Source organism: Macaca fascicularis, chromosome 2, assembly GCF_037993035.2.
Source record: "Macaca fascicularis isolate 582-1 chromosome 2, T2T-MFA8v1.1".
Taxonomy (NCBI): Eukaryota; Metazoa; Chordata; class Mammalia; order Primates; family Cercopithecidae; genus Macaca; species Macaca fascicularis.
Genome location: NC_088376.1, coordinates 83,232,704 through 83,251,734, shown reverse-complemented (window position 1 = coordinate 83,251,734; position 19,031 = coordinate 83,232,704). Strand labels below are relative to the sequence as shown.

The 19,031-nt window shown below is 39.0% G+C and overlaps 1 protein-coding gene across 10 annotated transcripts in view; it reads left to right on the top strand.

Moving 5' to 3' along the window:
• The window catches only part of PLD1 (phospholipase D1), a 205,492-nt gene that overhangs the window by 32,510 nt on the left and 153,951 nt on the right, over positions 1-19,031 (top strand). For 5 of the 10 annotated variants that reach the window (XM_074031401.1, XM_005546384.5, XM_074031402.1 and 2 more), the window contains exon 1: positions 7,230-7,358. The exons of the other annotated variants lie outside the window; for them this stretch is intronic. The gene's annotated coding sequence lies outside the window, so the exon portion shown is untranslated. Of the gene's footprint in view, positions 1-7,229; positions 7,359-19,031 lie in introns of those variants that run through there. 10 annotated transcript variants of the gene reach the window in all.

Genomic DNA, 19,031 nt, shown 5'->3' with positions numbered 1-19,031 from the left:
TTTCAGGGCCTTTTCATTATATTTAAGGAAAAACACAAATGAAACTATGCGATGGTTTACAAAGCCGTACATAACCAGACTCCCCAGTTTCTTCTCTCACTACATCCTCTACTGTTGCCCTTTCTTTCACAGCACTGACTACATTGGCCTTTTTGTTGTTCTTGAACACACTAAGTTTGTATTGGCCTCTGGGCCTTTGCAGTTTCTGTTTCTTCTGCCTAGAACCTTTGCCCAGATGTCACCTCACTTCGTTCAGGTCTCTGCTCAAGTGTCATCTCCCCAGAGAGGCCTCTTCTGACCACCTTATCTAGGGAGTGTGCCACCTCGCCACTTACCCCATCTCTCTCCAGTCCCTTACTCTGCTTTAGTTTTCTTAACAATACTTAGTATTTTCTGGCTTTATATATATTTGTTTTAATTTTTGATAGTCTGTCTTCCCTAATAGAATATAAACTCCCTGAAGATAGAAGTTTTCTGCTTTCATCACTAATGCTGATAACAATGCCTGTCGCATAGTAGGTGCTCACTAAGTACGCATTGAATGCCTGACCTTGGGAAATTTAAGCTTTCTGGCCCCATTTTCATCACCTGAAAAATGGGGAAAATAATTGTATCAACTCCTATGGCAGATGTCAATGTCAAATAAGATATTGAGTCTAGTAAGATATTATGGCAATAGTGTTGGCTGTTGTTTTGTAATTATCATTAAGTAACAGAAATAATTTAAATATAAGCAACAAATACATATATGAATGCAATGTAAGGTAGAATTTTTACTATATGCTTTTTACAATGGCCGATTTCAGAGGTATAACTTGTAATATGTAGTTACTGATTACTAAGTTGGAGGAAGTAGTTATAAGTACCTGAAAAGTTAAATGCCATCGCTATTTAAATAACCCATCCAGATAAAATAGAAAGTCGCAAGGCATAATTTGTTGCCTAATGGATTTGCTGCTGCTAATGATGATTGCTGGAGTTGTTGAGCAATTTTTTTTTAAAGCAGGGTGACCTGAAAATGCTTTGTAGGGGACATGGGTTTGGGCTGCCCCTTGAAATTCTGGAGAGAATCTGACTCCTTTACTGTCCAGGAGGGGGAAGGGCATTGCCGCAGTTGCGACAGTGGCACAAACTCGAAAGGAAGGAAGAACTAGGTAATTTGAAAAATGGAATAAACCAGTTTGGTTGGAAAGCGAGGTCTTGCGAGAAAGCAGATTGAGAGCAACACAAAAAACAGGGTAGGAACTAGAGCAAGTGGCTTCAGGTTAAAGGAACTGCTAGGGCAACAGGAAACCCTTCCTTAGATTGGGTAAGCAAGGAAGGAAATGCCTCTGGGCAATTAGGAAAGAAGGTAAATTACCAAGGGCTTGTTCCTGCCAGGTTTAGTCTCCTCCTCCCTTACACTGCAGGCAGCTCTCAGTGAAACCTCTGCGTTTCGTACAGCAGATGGGTGTGCCGTGTTCAGAGACAGGCAGCAGCAGGGAGGCCAGTTCTTCTGTTCCTGGGATGTAGAATCCAATTCTGAACTCTTTTTACACACAAAACTTTTCACTCTAGTTTTTAGGTGACTGATTAGAAGGCAAGTGACGATTTTCACTATGGCTCCTTATTTTAAAAAGAAAGAAAATAATAGGGAAACTTGGAAATTAAAGATCCATCAGTGAACATAGTAATGTAGATTTTAACTGCATATTAAGAAATGTTCAGCTTTGTTCAGCCTTTTTTTTTTAAGCAGAAGTTACTGTATTGTGTCAGATTAGTCATATAAACCTACATTCTCGTTACTGTGTAAATGAAAGTCATGTATTATATGAGAAGGGGCCAAAGTCGTCTGTGAACTGATCAGGTTATTTAAAAAGAGAGGTTATCTAGTTAACCTTGAGATAAAATTTGTTTGCAATTATACAGTTTTATGTAAAATTACAGTAATTTAAAAGGGTGCCATCACACGCGCCTTCAGTTTTTTGTTATTACCAAGTTACAAAATGATGTTACACGTTGCAGGGTTAGAGTAGATTTCAGAGCAATTTGTAGTAATTAAGAGTCACGCTGTAAAAGTAAAAGAAGCAAAATAAAATGAAATATAGACAGGAGCCATGACAGATGTTACAGAATAGAGAAAGGATGTGAAGACAATGGGTGCTGTTGTCATTACCGCAGCCCTGGCAACACGCGTCACAGATTCGATAATGAATGCCAGTTGGTGGGCACAGAGAGGAAAGAACAGAGAGCCCATTGTTTCAGCTCATCCATCTAATTTCAAACCAATTGCTTCAGTAAAGTCTTCTGTCTTGGTTACAGCCAATGGCAAATTAAAGAGCTGAAATATTGCAAATCTTGTAATTCACTCTGGATCATCAATCAGAACTAACTAAAAGAGCTTTGAGCAAGGAAACAAATTCAATTCTCAGCCTCACCTGCAAAGAGAAGCCTGGACAGAAGTGCAGCTCATCACTGGGTGGGCACCCACTGTGCCCTCCTCTTGCGATCAGGTTCTAGCTAGTGTGGTATGAGGGGGGGCTCTTCATCTTACTCTTCTGTGTCCATGACTACAGCTCCATAGAGTGGTGTGACAGGTACCGCCGTCCGCTGCAGCACTGGCGCAGTGCTGAGGCCCAGGAAGGAGTGTCCTCTCAGATGGCAGCTTCTGCTGAGGTTCAAGGCAGGTATGGGTTCCTGCCTTTTCCTACTCTGAATCAATGTGATGGACGAACAAGCTAACACACGTGAAAGAACTTTGTTTCCACAAATGAAGCGGTTACTGTTTTGATTATTTTAGGATGTGGAGTCAGGTGGTGGTGGAAAGAACACAAAGTCAGAAGTCCTGGGTTTGCATCCTAGCTTTGAAAGCTGGCTCCATCTCATACCAGGGTCCCCCTTTTCCCAGTGCTACTTTTAAGTGTTTTCCTGTGGCTTCTTTCCCCTTTTATTTTAGTTAACTAATTAATTAATTAATTAATTAATTAACTTATTTTGAGACAGAGTGTCTCTCTCGTCCAGGCTAGAGTGCAGTGGCACAATCTCTGCTCACTGCAACCTCTGCCTGCTGGGTTCAAGCAATTGTCCCATCTCAGCCTCCTGAGTAGCTGGGATTATAGGCGTGCACCACCACGCCCGGCTAATTTTTGTATTTTTAGTAGAGATAGGGTTTCACCATGTTGTCCAGGCTGGTCTTGAAGCCCTGACCTCAGGTGATCTGCCCCTCTCGGCCTCCCAAAGTGTTGGGATTACAGACGTGAGCCACCGTTCTGGGCTCTTTCCCCTTTTAAATCACATGTTGTTTACTTTTACTTGTGCCATGGGACCTCTTTGATATTCTAATTAAGCTAATGAATCACTCTACAGACTGTTTATTCTGTAAAATTAAACATATAAAATTAAAATGCATAGGATTACAAAGGAAACCAATTATATTGACATAAAGTTATCAATATGCAAAGAAGTAAATATGTCATATTGTGATACCTGTCCTTTATTAAAATGCATTACTTACCAGTATCTAGTGACAGGTCTAATAACTACTGTAATTTCGAAATAGTGATGAGTGGAAATGATACTTTGAGATATTGCAATAACTAATGTGATATGAAAATATCTTTGCTGTCTAAGAAAATATCTTTGATGTCAAAGAAAATATCTTTGATGACAAGTTACAGAAGGAAATGATAATTTTAGTTAGAAGTTAGTAAAAATAAATATAAAATTTTTTATCAACAGCCTGAATTCTGTCTGACACCCTTAGCCTTGCCTTAAATTTCACCCTTTCTTGTTATGCTGTGCATTTTCCAGGGATAAACTCTGTGTCCCACTGTCCCCCAGCTGCAGCTGCTCCTTCAGTGTCAGTGACTCCTAAATGTACACCTCTGCTGTCTAGGCAGAGAACTGGAGCGCCTGGCCTGCATCTCCTGGGACATGCTGAATATCCTCCCTGAATGGCTCAGAGGACCTCAAACCCAGCCTCCTTCAGCAAACTCCTTGGCTTGAGCATCTCCCCACCCTGCTCCCACCAGCCTGCCCTTCCTCCTTGTCCCTAGCTCTGTGAATGGCATTAGCAACCACCACGTGGCTCCAGCCCCGAGCTGGCTTGACAAGGGAGCCAGTGAGCATGCTGCTGCAGGGGTTGCTGCGCAAGACTCCTTGATATAGTTTATGAAAGTACAAACTTGTATGTTTTACAGCACTGGCCGCTGCTTGCCTTTACCTGGGATGTCTAAATTTCTACTCACTGAACAAAGCCTCATTCCTCCTTTTCAACATGCATATCTGGACACTTTCTGGTTTAGCATCCCTTGGTGATGCCTCTTTGCTCCCTGATGCGACATAAGAGGACTTTGCATTCCTCACAGCGTTTTCTTCTGCTGGTCCCTCAGCCTTACTAAGGCCCCTGCAGGCAGTCCCTCCAATATCCCCCACGGCATTTACCCCTTTGCTTTGGCAGACTGAGTGAGTGCCCTCTCCCTGGGGACCCTTTCCCTTCCATGTTGCCTCCAGGTCTCAGTTCTGTGGCCACTTCTCTGAAAAGACTTTTTGAGGACCGTTCACAGTGCTGTTCTTATCCACTGTCTCCCCCACCCTTGCATTTGACCAGGGCCTTGGCAGGGTTTAAATGGTACGCACTCAGGAAGAAAGAGTTACTAAAGTACATGGTTAGGAGCACCGACCTGGGTTCTAATCCCAGCTCTGTCTCTAACCGTGTGATCTTGGCAGTGTACTTACTAGCCTTTGGACGCCTCAGTTTTCTCATCTGTAAAACTGGTATAATAATAGAGTGGTAAGGTTTAAATGAGTTGGTACTTATAAAGCGCTTTAGAACCAAGCTTGGCTCATCGTAAGAGCTTAAATAATAGCTATCCTTATTCATTTTAGTTTTTTGTTCGTTTGTTTTGTTTTGTTTTTTTGAGACAGTCTCGCTCTGTCGCCCAGGCTGGAGTGCAATGGCAGGATCTCGGCTCACTGCAACCTTGGCCTCCCGGGTTCAAGTGATTCTCCTGCCTTAGCCTCCTGAGTAGCTGGGATTATAGGTGTGCACCACCACGCCCAGCTAATTTTTGTATTTTTAGTAGAGACGGGGTTTAGACAGGGTTTCACCATGTTCGTCAGGCTGGTCTGGAGCTCCTGACTCATGATCGACCTGCCTTGGCCTCCCAAAGTGCTTGGCTTACAGGCATGAGCCCCTGCACCTGGCCTCATTTTAGTTTTAGTAATACAGCTTGGGCTCATTTAAAAGTCATATCCTGCTATAGTCTTATTATTGCTGGGGTTTTATTAAAGAATGTAGTGTAATTTAGTGCCCATGACTTAACTTTTCTTCGTCTTCATTAATGTTAATATTAGACATTCATTTTAGATGAATTAATTTATAAGTGGCAAAAGGAAATAAATTTTTACTGAAAGATAAGAGAAATTCTGGGAATACAGACATACAGACTGATGGAGATATAGCCCCACCAGTAGTTTATCTAGCTGAGTTGGGGATTTATTCATATTTCTTCCATTTCAAAGATTGTGTTGGTCTCCCACGAGTATTTTTTGAAGCTCTTTGTGCAGAGGAGAGATCAATATTATTTATCGGAGGATTTCCTTGGGCATGCAAATTATCATATATGTTTGCAAACCAGATCTATGTAAAAGAGATGGTTTTGAATCTAATTGCATTTTTTGCATGAGCATTTTTATATCCTCTAGAAATATATCACAATTGTGTGGAAAAATTTACTATTTAACAACATATTGTATGTGACATTAATGCGCTCGCATAACTGATCCTTCCCTGTTTTTCTTCTAACATCAAAGTAAGTAACATTTTCCCTGAGGTTTGTTCAGTTCGTCCAGCCTTCTCTTGGTTTTGCCAGCAGGTGGGGCACTAGCTCCTTTTAAAGTCATCGGCCACGTGTCCTGAGGCTCGTTTTCTTTTCTTCCAGAGGTGGAGGGGATTGTCTTGCCGCGTCACTCTGAAGTGACCCCATGAGATCCTGTTGAGCCGTGACCTGGGAGTGGGTAGAGGAAGTGGGAAAGGTGTGTGTTAGATCTAAAATAGTCTCCAGGATTTTCATGCCTGGATTTGTTGAGCTAATGGCTTATATTTCACAGGTTTTGAGTCACTTGAATTTTACCAGTAATTCATGTAAATCAGTTTGGCAACAGGTGAATCACATTTTGCTTGGCATATGTGGTCCAATCTTATGGTTTAGGAGAAACAATAAAACTCAGAAACTTTGATCATTATGTTAAAATAAGTCTTATTTAAACAAAATACAAATCATTATGTTAAAATAAGTCTTATTTAAACAAAATACAAATCATGGCAACAAGCCATTAGAATTAAAACTGTTCTTGGAGTTGAGTTCTAGGGGAATTATGTATACTGTGAGCACATTGTGTAAAAAGCTGAGCATAGATTCTTCTTCTTTCTTAAGCAATATGCTAGAACATTACTGACTCTGTTTTAAGATCTAACTGCTTTAAGGAATTGATTGACTACATTTTTCTAGAATGAAACATAAATTTCTTACTTTGAAATCTTAGTGAGTGGTATTAAGTTCCATTTTAAAAGGCAGCTTAAAGATCCATGTTAAAAGACATGTCTTAGCTTATACATCTATTCTAAATGTAGGTGGTGAAACTGAATTATAAGAATGTTTTTAAGATTTATAGACACTAAGTCAGAATCAGAAGTTAGAAGGTTCTGTGACAAATTTTCCTGTTGAACTTATGTTAATCATTGGATTTGATGCAGTTTTTAAGCTTATTCAATGATATCTGAAAATAGTAATAGTATCTACATTTGATTCTCAGAAATGATAACTTCATATGTCCCTCTTATGCAATGTGAAATTACAGTGCTATCTGTTCCATAACTGCCACCCAACTTGTACAATATAAAAATCATTTCATGGCCCTAATGGAGGACAGACTGTATTCCCTTGTTTAAAGTAAATCAGTCACTTTAATGCAGTGTCTGAGGGGAGAGAAGGGAGTGACAGTTCCCTTTGTTTAAGTTTGTGTTATGGTTTTCTTGGGCAGCCAGTACGAAAGTGCAGCCTGAAGCTGTAGCTCATTCTGTATGTGGATTTTATTTCTCACAGCAGTCCGGTGTCTATTTAACATACGGGGAGTGGTTTCAAGTTCATTACTAAAGCTTATAGGTTAAAGTGCTTTGTGGGCTTGGCTATGACTGAAGTCGCCTTGAGGGAGTCAGCCAAAACTGGGCTTGGGAACAGGAAGGCTTTTGTTTATTTGGATTCTCAGGGTAGTCAATTTTGCCACCTCTTGGCTTTCAGCTGCTTTGGAGATTGGTTTCATAGCAAGGATTCTTTCCTTAAAGTGATATGGAGCAACTATTTTCACAGGGGCACCAGGTTAGTAAAAAACTTTTTGCACTTTCTGCTGCATGTGTCAGATTTTCTTTCTGAGCTTGTGGTGTGATGATAGGACAAACTGGGTTGCTGCGTTCTTTTAGAAAATAATGTGAGTTCGTTTATCCTGTAGAGGTTTAGGGGGTTATGTTTCTCCTTATAATATATGCATTGTTTGACCCATATTAAATACAATGGGAAGCCAAGAGGAAATGACATATTCATATCTGTGTTGGATTTGCAATCCAGAAGTCTTGTTAGTAAATATCAGCCCCTGCCACTCTTTTTTTTTTTTTTTTGAGACAGGACATTGCTCTGTCACCAAGGCTGGAGTACAGTTGAATCATCATGGCTCACTGTAGTCTCAATGTCTTGGGCTCAAGCGATCCTCCCACCTCAACCTCCTGAATAGCTGGGATTACAGGTGCATGCCACCACACCCAGCTAATATTTTTTTATACTTTTTATAGAGACCAGGTTTTGCCATGTTGCCCAGGCTGGTCTCCACCTCTAGGGCTCAAGCGATTCGCCTGCCTTGTCCTCCCAAAGTGCGGGGATTACAGGCATGAACTACCTTGCCCAGCCCAGTTCCTTTCTTATCATTACTTTGTGTCCTCGCACTAGACTTTCTAGGTATAAATATGATTTTATATGCAGTTGATTTTATTTTTTGAAACATTAAGTAGCGGGGAGTTGTGCCCCAGTTGGGGTTGTCCTCCCTCACCACACTGGTGCGTGCTTGTCTGATGCACGGTTTTTCCTTGAGCCTACTCCTTGGAGTTACAGTGAACCAGAATATCATTTTAATTTTTCTCTTTGAAAAGTCTGGCACTTTTCTGGAATGCCTCATAAAATACTGGCGTAAGATTTGATTCAGGCAGAATGTACAGGTGGATTAAGCCCCACTGAATTTTGTCTTCAGTTTTGCTGTTTTTATTCTCAAGTGATTCTTCAGAATACAAGATTACCCTAGGATTAAAGAACAGCTGTAAAAATGGAGTGTGACTTGTAAAACATAAAAGTATAGTTAATAGTAATTAAGAAATTAAGTCAATATAATCAAGCACAGAGAAAGACATTGTCTTCCTTAATCTCATTAATTTAAAGATCTAAAGAGCAATTCTGCCTTTGTTAATTTGCCACCAAAGCAATCTGGCATGAAATTGTTCTATAGGAGTAGTTCAATTTGGTGTTTTAAAGTTTGCAACACTTTATGAAATATAGTTTCTCTTGCTCTCATGTTATCTTAAGGATGCTTTAGTTCAGGGTAATGTACTAGTGTTTTAAAATATGCTAATATGCTTCTGTTATTGCCGTTTTATTCTCCTTTTTTCCCCACTGGGAAATACAGTGTATTAGAAAGGGTCTGTTCTTTCATGTTCTTCTCTGCTTAAAGAAAATTGAGGGGGAAGGGAGACAGAAATAGGTACTTAAAAAAGATCTTTGAGGTGATATGCCAAACTTTAAGGATCCCTTTCCCATCAGTGCTAAGTTGAAGTTATAATGTTATGGCTGCATGCCATTTTGGGATTACAAAATTGACTGTATTTTATACCCCCTAAGACACAATTCTACAGCTGTGTTATTGTCCCTGCCTCTGTAGATATTTTCTTTAACAGTAAGTTTATTACATCATTTTAGCTTCCCCAAAGTGCAAAGATTGCTATGACTTTGCTAAGTTTTATATATATGCCATATATATGCTATGACTACACATATGTGCTGTTGTGCAATTATTAATTATTAAATGATATTAAATTTCAAGGAACGACTTGTCTACCTGATTGTAGCTGCCTGATGATTTTAGAGAGAAATATTAAGACATGTTACTCGTTGATTACTTGTTCGTGCTTGACGGATACAGATAAAGGTCTTTCAAACTTACATGAAACTCATTTGTAACTTGTAGATCTCAGTTTCTGTGTTCCCAAGTGCTTCATAGCTTTTCATCTCAGATGGCAACAAAGCAAAGACCACTGATTAGAAACAAAAATAATGTGGCAAAGGATTAGAAAAGAGGAAAACTCCCTAAAAACCAGATTTTAGGGTTTTCCCAGAGAATATACACATTAAAATGTTTCCTCCAAACGTGGGAGAAAAAAAACAAAGGACTACAGTAGAGAGTTCAAAATCTGTAAATTTGGGATAAAGTATCTAAGCAAACCTTAGCTTATTCCTGATTCTAGGTTTGGAACACACATTGCATTTGTGTTCTCATTCTGCTGGACTGGCTTAATTTTGTTATATATTTGTTATATTTTTGCTAATAAGAGATGGGTATTTGCCTCATAACATACCATCTAATTTTAAGCTGAGTTTTGTGCTAATTAATTGTTATCCAACATGCTTTCTTGTGGATATTCAAAGTGATTTAGATGTCTCACACATCTCAGATGGTTTATGAACCTAACTATGACCCAGAAGGATGTGATGCCAATTTTCTTATAAAATGAATCTGAGTTTCAAAGCTGAAGATAAATTCTTAGGCAAACTTTTTTAACTTGAATTGGCTACGCCCCAAACGTTGAGCAAGTTGCATGGCAGTAGAAGATCAGGACTCTGAGGAAATAACTGAGGAACTAGGAGTAGCAGTGGTATTAGAGATGAATTTTCGAACCTTGATAGATTTTCACCAGATGGACCAGTTCCGTTCACAGCCCAGATCACTCCTTGTTCTTGCGTGATCACACATAGTCTTGATCTTTGCAGCATATGGTTTGGGAGGTGCAGGCTTTTGATCTGCAGTTTATAGCCTTGTCAGCTTCAAGTAAGGACTAAAATGAACTGTGCCACATCTGCCTTTTCCAAGAACCATCCTCCTGGTTCTTGCCCCCTCAAGAACCAGGTGCTTGTGTGCACATAGGTCTTATGGTTGTGTATCAGGAAATGTGGAAGATTATGATACCACCCACCCCAGAAATTCACTACTTTAGTAATGTCAGTAAATACTGAACTTCCCAGAGGAATTGCAAAAGCTGAGGACAGAGTATACTCCTGGAGCTGATCTGACCACGGAGGTCCCCAGTTGCCTGTTTCATTCCAAAGAACCCAATTTAAGTTTGACCTGGGATTTCCGGGGTCATCGTACTACCCTAGTAGTAGTAATAGTCATAGCAGAAGTGGTAGAATAGTGGTAATAATAATAATGAACACAAAAGGCATTTCCTAAGTGCAGTCACTATTCTAAGCCCTGCCCCACCTTCTTTTTTTTTTTTTTTTTTTTTTTTTTTTTTTTTTTTTTTGAGGCAGAGTCTCACTCTATTACCCAGGCTGGAGGGCATTGTCACGATCACTGCTCACTGCAACCTCAAACTCTTGGTCTTAAATCAGCCTCCCACCTTGGCTTCCCAAAATGCTGGGATTACAGGCATGAGCCATGTAAACAAAATACTGGGATTACAGGCATGAGCCATGTAAACAAAATGCTGAGATTACAGGCATGAGCCATGTAAACAAAATGCTGGGATTACAGGCATAAACCATGTAAACAAAATGCTGGGATTATAGGCATGAGCCATGTTAACATGCCCGGCCTGTTCTAAGCCTTTTCCTTAATGCTCACAACAACCTTAAGTGGTTGATTTTCTTTATTATCTCCATTTTACAGTTGAGGAAACTATCCAAGAAAGTTAGATTGACCCAAGTCAGAGCAACTAGTAAGCAGCAGTGACAGTGTTGTGCATCAGAAGGTGCTGTGGAGGGGGAAAAACTGAAAATATAATCCAATATTAGAAAAATATAAGAAAAAAATACAACCTAATACATTTTGGATTGTATTATATCCGATATAATCCAGTATTTGTTATTGAGAAGCAACCATGTAGATACATCTGTGCTGCTCTTCATTCTGAAGATGCTCCGTTGACCTACTGTCAACCAGCAAGGCAAGCCATTTGTATCCTTTCTCCACTTGGGTTGGTAAGCTTGTGTTCTGCTTTCTCACCTACTCTGCTCATGACCAGTGGCAAGAACCTGGTGACCAGTGGCAGGATATAGAGGTTGCCCATGGCCTGTAAATGAAACCAGTACTGGCCAGGCCACATGGAGAATAGCCTACTGCATTGAATACTGTCTTTTAACTACTTAAACTACTCTTGGGATTTTAGAGACTTTTTAAGGCTAAAATAATAAAACCATTAAAGCTAGGATCTTGGATTTTCTGATTGTTTAGCTTTAATTTGGCCTGTATGAGTGTCCTCTTTATTTCTGCCCAGTATGACTTCCTGCTAGTAATCAAAGCTCTGGTTATTTTGTCAGTCTTGAAGGTTTTCTTAAGCTTAGTGGATAACCGAGATTATGAGACATGTATTTTTTTTAAGAGACATAAATGTGCATTTGAAAAATATTGGGCAAATAACTTCTACACAATTTGACTAAAATTTAAACATGTGACAAATAAGTTTGGAACCTTTAACAACATAGAACAAGATAGCCCAGACAGATTAAGGAACTAACTTAAAAGAAAGAAAAGAAACCAAACAATAAGAATTCTGATCTTTGAACGGGTAAGCACTTTCTCTTCCCAAAATCAATAGAGGAAATCACAAAAGGAAAAAGTCCATAGATTTAAATTTTCTAGGTAGGAGTATAGAAGCTTTAAGTATAAAAATGTTAATCGTAGTTTTATTTATTACCATGAAAAGTTGCAAATAATAAAAACATAGAGTAGCAGAAGAAAATTGCATGATGGACCACCACAATTTTATTTATGGAAAATTGTAATAGGAGGAAGTGGTGATGATAGATCTTTAAGTTAAAATAATGGATATTAAACTATCTCTCCATCATACATCTGAATGTGTTTAAAATATACCTCTCTATGTGTGTTATGCTTCCAAAGACAATAGAAAGGACGATCTCCTTAAGTAAATAGAGATTTAGGGGTTATTTTGAAGGTGGGATTTCTGATGATTTATATTTTCTTCTTATACTTTTCTACGTATTGGTATTTTTAAACATGATTACTTTATATTCATTTAAAAAAGGGAAAAACTATTCATGGAGAAAAAAAATGAGACTATACCAACATTTAATAATAGAAATAGTAGACTAACATCACTCTTAATCTATTTAAGGTAATGGCTCTAAGATTGATTTTAATTTCCTCAAAGTTTTATATATTTAAAGTTTTCTTAAATAATAATTTATTACTTTTATAATAAAAATTAAAATAGATTAGAAGTGACAGGTTAGAGTTGAGGTGAAATGAATTTTTGTAAAGGACAGGATCATTTTACTTTGGAGACCAATTATATTGCTGCCCTTATACATCATGTTAGGAAACATACCTTTTTGACTTTTCTGTGTCAGACTTAAAATTTTAATTAGGTTTTTATAGCTAATTAAATTATGAGGTAGATACTTTATTTAATAAAGGATATGGAGGAAGTTCACATAAATACTTGAAACATCAGTCCAGGAAAGATTCTTTGAGGGATTTTCAATATATCCAGATGTCTGAATAACACTTCTTTGGTCTAAATGCAGTTGATAATGTCATGAAAGAGACAAGTCAGCATACCAAGACAATCCTTAGAAGGGATGATTTGACTGGAATGCTGAAGACAGAAGAAAACCTTAGAGTAGCTGACTTCATTCTTCCCCGTCCTCACTTTACAGATCAAGTCACTGAAACCCAAAATTATTGAGTCCTCAAGGCTACAAGGTCGTAATAGACTCAAATGGAGGCTTTTGGGGTCCTTTGATTCCCCCTCTGCTGCTCTTTATAATATTCTGCTCGTTTTCATGCACTTTAGTAATGATGAATGAAATTTTATTTCCATTTCTCCTAGGTTGGTAAAAACTAAAAACTAACACCATTCAGAACTTAACTAATGATGTTTGAAAAAGAGGCGGTAGGCTGGTAACTGCTTCCCAGGAAGACCTACCAACTTCACTAGCATGCTCATTACTTTCATCATTGTTGTTGGAACATTTTGTTCTTGGGTACAAGCTTACTTTACACACATCTGGTTTCTATGTTTGTTCTGGAAGACAGCAGCCACATGGAGTGACTAGAGAACACTTGATACTGAGCTCTGGAAATCGTTTTTTAACAGCTTTATTGATATTGTGTAATTTACAGATCATAAAGTTAAGCCCTTTAAAGTATACAATTCATTGGTTTTTCTAGTATCTACAGAGTTGTGTGACCATAACTATAGTTCATTTTTTGAACATTTTCATCACTCCAAAAGGAAACTTTGTATCCATCCTCTCTACCTCCCTCTTTTCCTCTCCTAGCTTTAGGCAGTCTTTCTTTCTTTCTTTCTTTCTTTCTTTCTTTCTTTCTTTCTTTCTTTCTTTCTTTCTTTCTTTCTTTCTTTCTTTCTTTCCTTCCTTCCTTCCTTCCTTCCTTCCTTCCTTCCTTCTTTCTCTCTCTCTCTTTCTTTCTTCTTTCTTTCTTGATTTGCCCATTTTGAACATCTCATATGAATGGAATCATACAATATGTGAGAATCCTTAAAATTTTGATTTGATTTTCAAAGACGATGTAGACAAACATGACCTGGTTACTCTGCAGGCCCCATCTTCCCAACAGTGTCCTGAGTGTGAGATTAAGACCAAATGAACTCTGTCAGTGCTGTCAACTATTTTATTAGATTAAACGACTTGTTTTTGGCCTCTAGAGTGTCTAACTCTTTAACTTTTCAAAGTTAAAGAAAAGTGGCCGGGCGCGGTGGCTCACACCTGTAATCCCAGCACTTTGGGAGGCCGAGGTGGGCAGATCATGAGGTCAGGAGATCGAGACCATCCTGGCTAACACAGTGAAACCCCGTCTCTACTAAAAATACAAAAAATTATCTGGGCGTGGTGGCGGGCACCTGTAGTCCCAGCTACTGGGGAGGCTAAGGCAGGAGAATGGTGTGAACCTAGGAGGTGGAGCTTGCAGTGAGCCGAGATCGCGCCACTGCACTCCAGCCTGGGTGACAGAGCGAGACTCAGTCTCAATAAAAAAAAGAAAAGAAAAGTAAAGAAAAGAAAAGTACATACTCATTAGTGTAAGTCTGTTGTAGGCCATGTTGCAAAATTACTGGGTTAGACCATTGCTTATTAGTTGTGACCTTGTGCAAATTACTTGACTTCTCTAAGACTCAACTTCCTTACCTATAAAATGGGGATAATAATTGTACTTACCTTAGAGGGTTCCTGTAAGAATTAAATGAACTAATGCATATAAAAAGCTTATCATAATGCCTGATACATTATAAGTGTTAAATGAATATTAGTGATTATTATGTGTCATTGCAAATAAACTGTAGACCAGCGCAGTGGCTCATGCCTATAATCTCAGCACTTTGGGAGCCTAGGCAAGAGGATCACTTGAGCCCAGGAGTACTAACACAATTATGAGTGTGAAGGCATCACACTCACACTGGTGTATGAGACTTTGCTATAGGTGGCAATTTGGTGTGGTATGGTGCTGGAACTCAGAGTGTGAGAATGAGTTCACCATCTCACAATATGAATAGCTACTATTTGTACATATCATAAGCACTTACTATGAGCTAAGTTAGAATCCAAAATGACTCCAAAACTATGTAATCAGGTTGTAAAATTGCTTACTTAAGGCAAACAGTTTTCTTGTTAATAGTTCTGTTTTACAGAATGTTCTCACACATGTTAAACTGAAATTTACACTCTTGTAGCTGCCCCCTCACCCTCCCAAGTCTTGTAATATCTTCTACATGGAGAATCAAATGCCTAATCAGCTAGTTCTTCAGATATCTGAAAATAATGGTCATGACCCTCACTTACCTCACTTTCTTGCTCAGACATCCAGAGATACATATATTGTTCCTTAGATTACACAGTCCAACCCACCATACCCCTTCCTCTTTCCTGGAATGGGCTTTCCACTCACATGAGCTCGTAAGTGGTCTTCAAGGTTCCTGTCCAGGGTGCTTTACCAGTGGCAACCTTCCCCAACGCCCAGATGTTGAGCAGCTCCTCCTCTGGGATACGCCCAGATGTTGAGCAGCTCCTCCTCCTGCTATACTTCTGTTCACATTCTTGAGAATTTGCTGTGTCCTCCCCCGGCCTGTGAGCCCCTGAGGGAGAGCTCTGTTTATCTTTGTGTTCCTAAACCCCATCCCGGCCCCTGACACTTAGTAGCTTCTCAATACAGTGGAAGAGGAACTTCATCTTACTTCATGTGGGTACCTAACTATATCTGGTTTTAGAGAGGTTGCACTATAAGAACCTCTCTAAAGTTTTTGGATATAAAATGCATAGACAAACCTTGATTAACTTAGGACAGAAGAAGATAACCAAAAAGCCTATGGCTTCTCCTAGACCAAAAGTAGCACCATCTGGGGAATAAGACTGTGAAGCCCTTTCACTTGGTTACTGCGCCATTCAATTTCACTTGGTAAAAGTGTCCACTAATATCCTGATGTGAGTAAGGTGCTTGTCTGTTGGACAAGGTTGATACCCACCACCTTTGCTCAGAGAAATGTAAATAAAATGATTGTAACATTTTACATATGGTTGAATGACAAAGTTCACAGTAAACTTAATACCAGTGTTCAAATGAATGCTGATAAGAAGATACAGTCCAAAGTTACGTTTCTGTATTAATCTGAGACCTTTGCAGTTTTCATGGAGTATATATAGAGATTTTTTCTGAATGTGTGGATAGAGGGTTCATTTAAGAAAAAGTGTGTTAACTGGGGAAACAAAGAGGCTGGCCTGCATCTAAAGGAAAGAAAGTGGGTCTCACCAAGGGTTTGCTGTGATTCATAAAAACTGGTCCGCATCTTAAATGGATTAATTATGGGCCCAACTGGAACATTCTACACAGAATGAGCCCAGATGCTGGTCATTTTATCTGGGAGTCTCAGGACTTAACCACGTGCCTGCTCTGAGCACCAGACTTAATACTTTCCCACTCTGAAAATCCTAGGAAACACTGCTTCTTGATGCCTGAGTTTGAATTTGCCAGGTTTCTCCATCCAACTTGAGTCTGCCACCCTTATGCATAGTAACAGCACCAGACACCCCAGTAAAACCATCTTCTTCCCCTTGCTTTTTACTGGTTTTGCTCTGGTGGAGGTCTGGCCTAGGTCTGAAGGAGGAAGAGTCAGGTGTGGAATTCTGAAGTTGAGGTAGATGCCAGGGTGCGTTTTCTGAGACCAAGAACGAGGCTCTTCTGGGGAGTGCTGGCTCCGGGGAACTCAGGGACTGACGGAGCATCTCCTTTTTTAGGAAGCACTGCATTTTCAAAGGCCTTTTAACTGTTGGATGGCTTGATGTATTAGAAAGTTAGTAACTTGCCATGGTCTGTAGAAGGAGGGATCCAGACCCTGCTTTGCCTGACTATAGAGTGTGTTCCTACCACTTGCTCTGCTCCCTCCCAAGTAGCCCTGCCGTGAAGTTGGCTGATCCAAAATTCCCAGGGCTTTCTCACAAGAATAGCTGCTAGTCCAGGCAACTGCCAGCCTATACATGTATGTGTGCGTGTTTAAACTTCAATGAGGATGTATACATTTATCTTATTAAATTTTGTCTCTTTTGTTTAGCAAGGAACAACTTTGTGTATGTCCCTTTCCCCATTTTTTTACAGTGTGATTACCAGATCAAAAAGTATAAATGCTTTTGTTGCTCTTCAACTATCCTACTACATTTTCCCGAGAATGGTGTCTCCATTAACAGTGCCACCAGCAAGTGAGTGCTTCAGCACAATTGTTACTAGCTTTTAATACAATCCATTACTGGTTTCATTTGGGCTGGGAACTTGGGTCTCTTGTGGAAAACTCATGCATGTGATTCTCTCCTGGAGTTCCTCAGCTCCCCCTTAAACCCCCATCCTAGGCTGACTCAGGCTGGTGAGTTACCCTGCCAGGTGCTCCCTTGGTAATTAACATGTGTCTTCAGGTCGTAGTGGCCTCTGGACTCTGCCTTGAGTCAGACACCTTGGGCTGCACTGCCCCAGACTTTGCTCTGCTTCCCTCCCATCCTCTGACTTTGAGCATGCTCACTTCCTTCCTCTTCTGTCATTGTAAAATCCTGGGTTATTTCAGGCAGTTTATAGAAATTCTCTGAAACTAGAGGATGTCTCATGACAGTAACAGAATAAGAGCGTTGAGAATTAAAAGCAATTCTTTTTATAGAACCACAGTGGTTGAAGGAGGGATATGTTGCAAACTTTCTAGAAGATAATACCTAGATGATTAATTAGCAAGAAATCCATTCCAATTATTCTAGTTATCACTAGATGAAGGCAGGGAAAGTGACAGCAGAAAGTGTGAAGAATGTATAATTGAAGGCATTAAGGAAAAGAACCCATCTACTAGATTTTAAATCACAAAAAGGAAAAAAACTTAATAAAAGAAAGAATTTCTACCTGTATACTGTGTCATTCTGTTAGTTCTAGGAAGTATAGATTTGTAAAAAATGTAATTAAAAAAATAAATGTAATTTATTTTTAAAATGGGAATAAAGAAAAAAGTCAAATATACATCTTGGCTTCTACTAAAACCTCCTTTCATTATTTGCATGACTTTTATAGGTGGAGTTATTAGGGTTCAATAACTCTATCTTGACCCTTTTGTAACAACAATGAAATACCAGTCTTGCGTTTGCAAGCAAAATAGCAGAGCTTTGCCTTTGGGGAAGCAAGAGAAATGACAGTAACCAAAGGGGACAGTAAGACTGTTCTGTTAGAACATCGGTATTGGGTTTTTGTTAAGAAAAGAAGTAAAACAGCAAGTTGCCAGACAAGCTAATTGCTAAGCAAAATGTAGATTGAATACTGGGCAAGATTTAAAAAACGTCTTTGAATAAGTAAATATTAACTAAACAATTAGCAACAGATTTGATTATGCTACATGAAACAAAATGGTATGAGTATAAACACAAAGCCACGTACATACACAAACATGTAAAATATCTTTAATTTTCAGGAATGGAATTCTCTAGCTTTTCTAGTATCAGGAAACTAGAAGGTTCCCTTTTCTTCTTTTTCTCCCTTTTCCGCTCCCCACATTTCCCTTTCTGTTCTTCTACTGCTACCTACTTACCCGCTAAGCATCAGGTTACTAGTATGAGGGCACAGGGTCGAAAGAATGTATTCTAGGATTAAATTAGAAGAAGAAAATTCTATAGAATTTCTCTTTCAAAGAATAAGTGTAAAATTATCTTTCTTGAATGAAAGAAAAAATCAGTATCTTCAGTAATTAATACTAAAAATTAGTATCTTCAGTATCTGGACCTCATCAAAATATATCTTCCTTTCATTATTTGCATGACTTTTATAGGTGAAGTTGTTCAGCAAAATGAACTCTCTTGTGAGAGGACAGCTACTGTCCTGCACCTCTCAACCAAAAATGCAGGCCACCTTCTGCCTGAATAAGGCAGGCCACTTAAAAAGAAAACCATAAACCTTACTGAAAAAAACTCATTTAAATCCAGTTTAACCTTGTTTGTTAGCTTTAGTGTTGTATATGTGCTTAAATAATTGTATTAATATTTAAAAGGAAAAAGTGACCTCGACAGGAAGGAACTGCTGGATTGTGAAGGAAGGTAGTAATATCATACACGTGTTGAATTTTATCAGTCCACAGGGCAGCTCTACTCTGCCTGATGAGTGATTCAGTATTTGCCAAAGACTTAATGTATTTTTATTTGCTACATGATATATGCTTCTAAAGACAGGTTTGGAAATTTCAGAGAGGA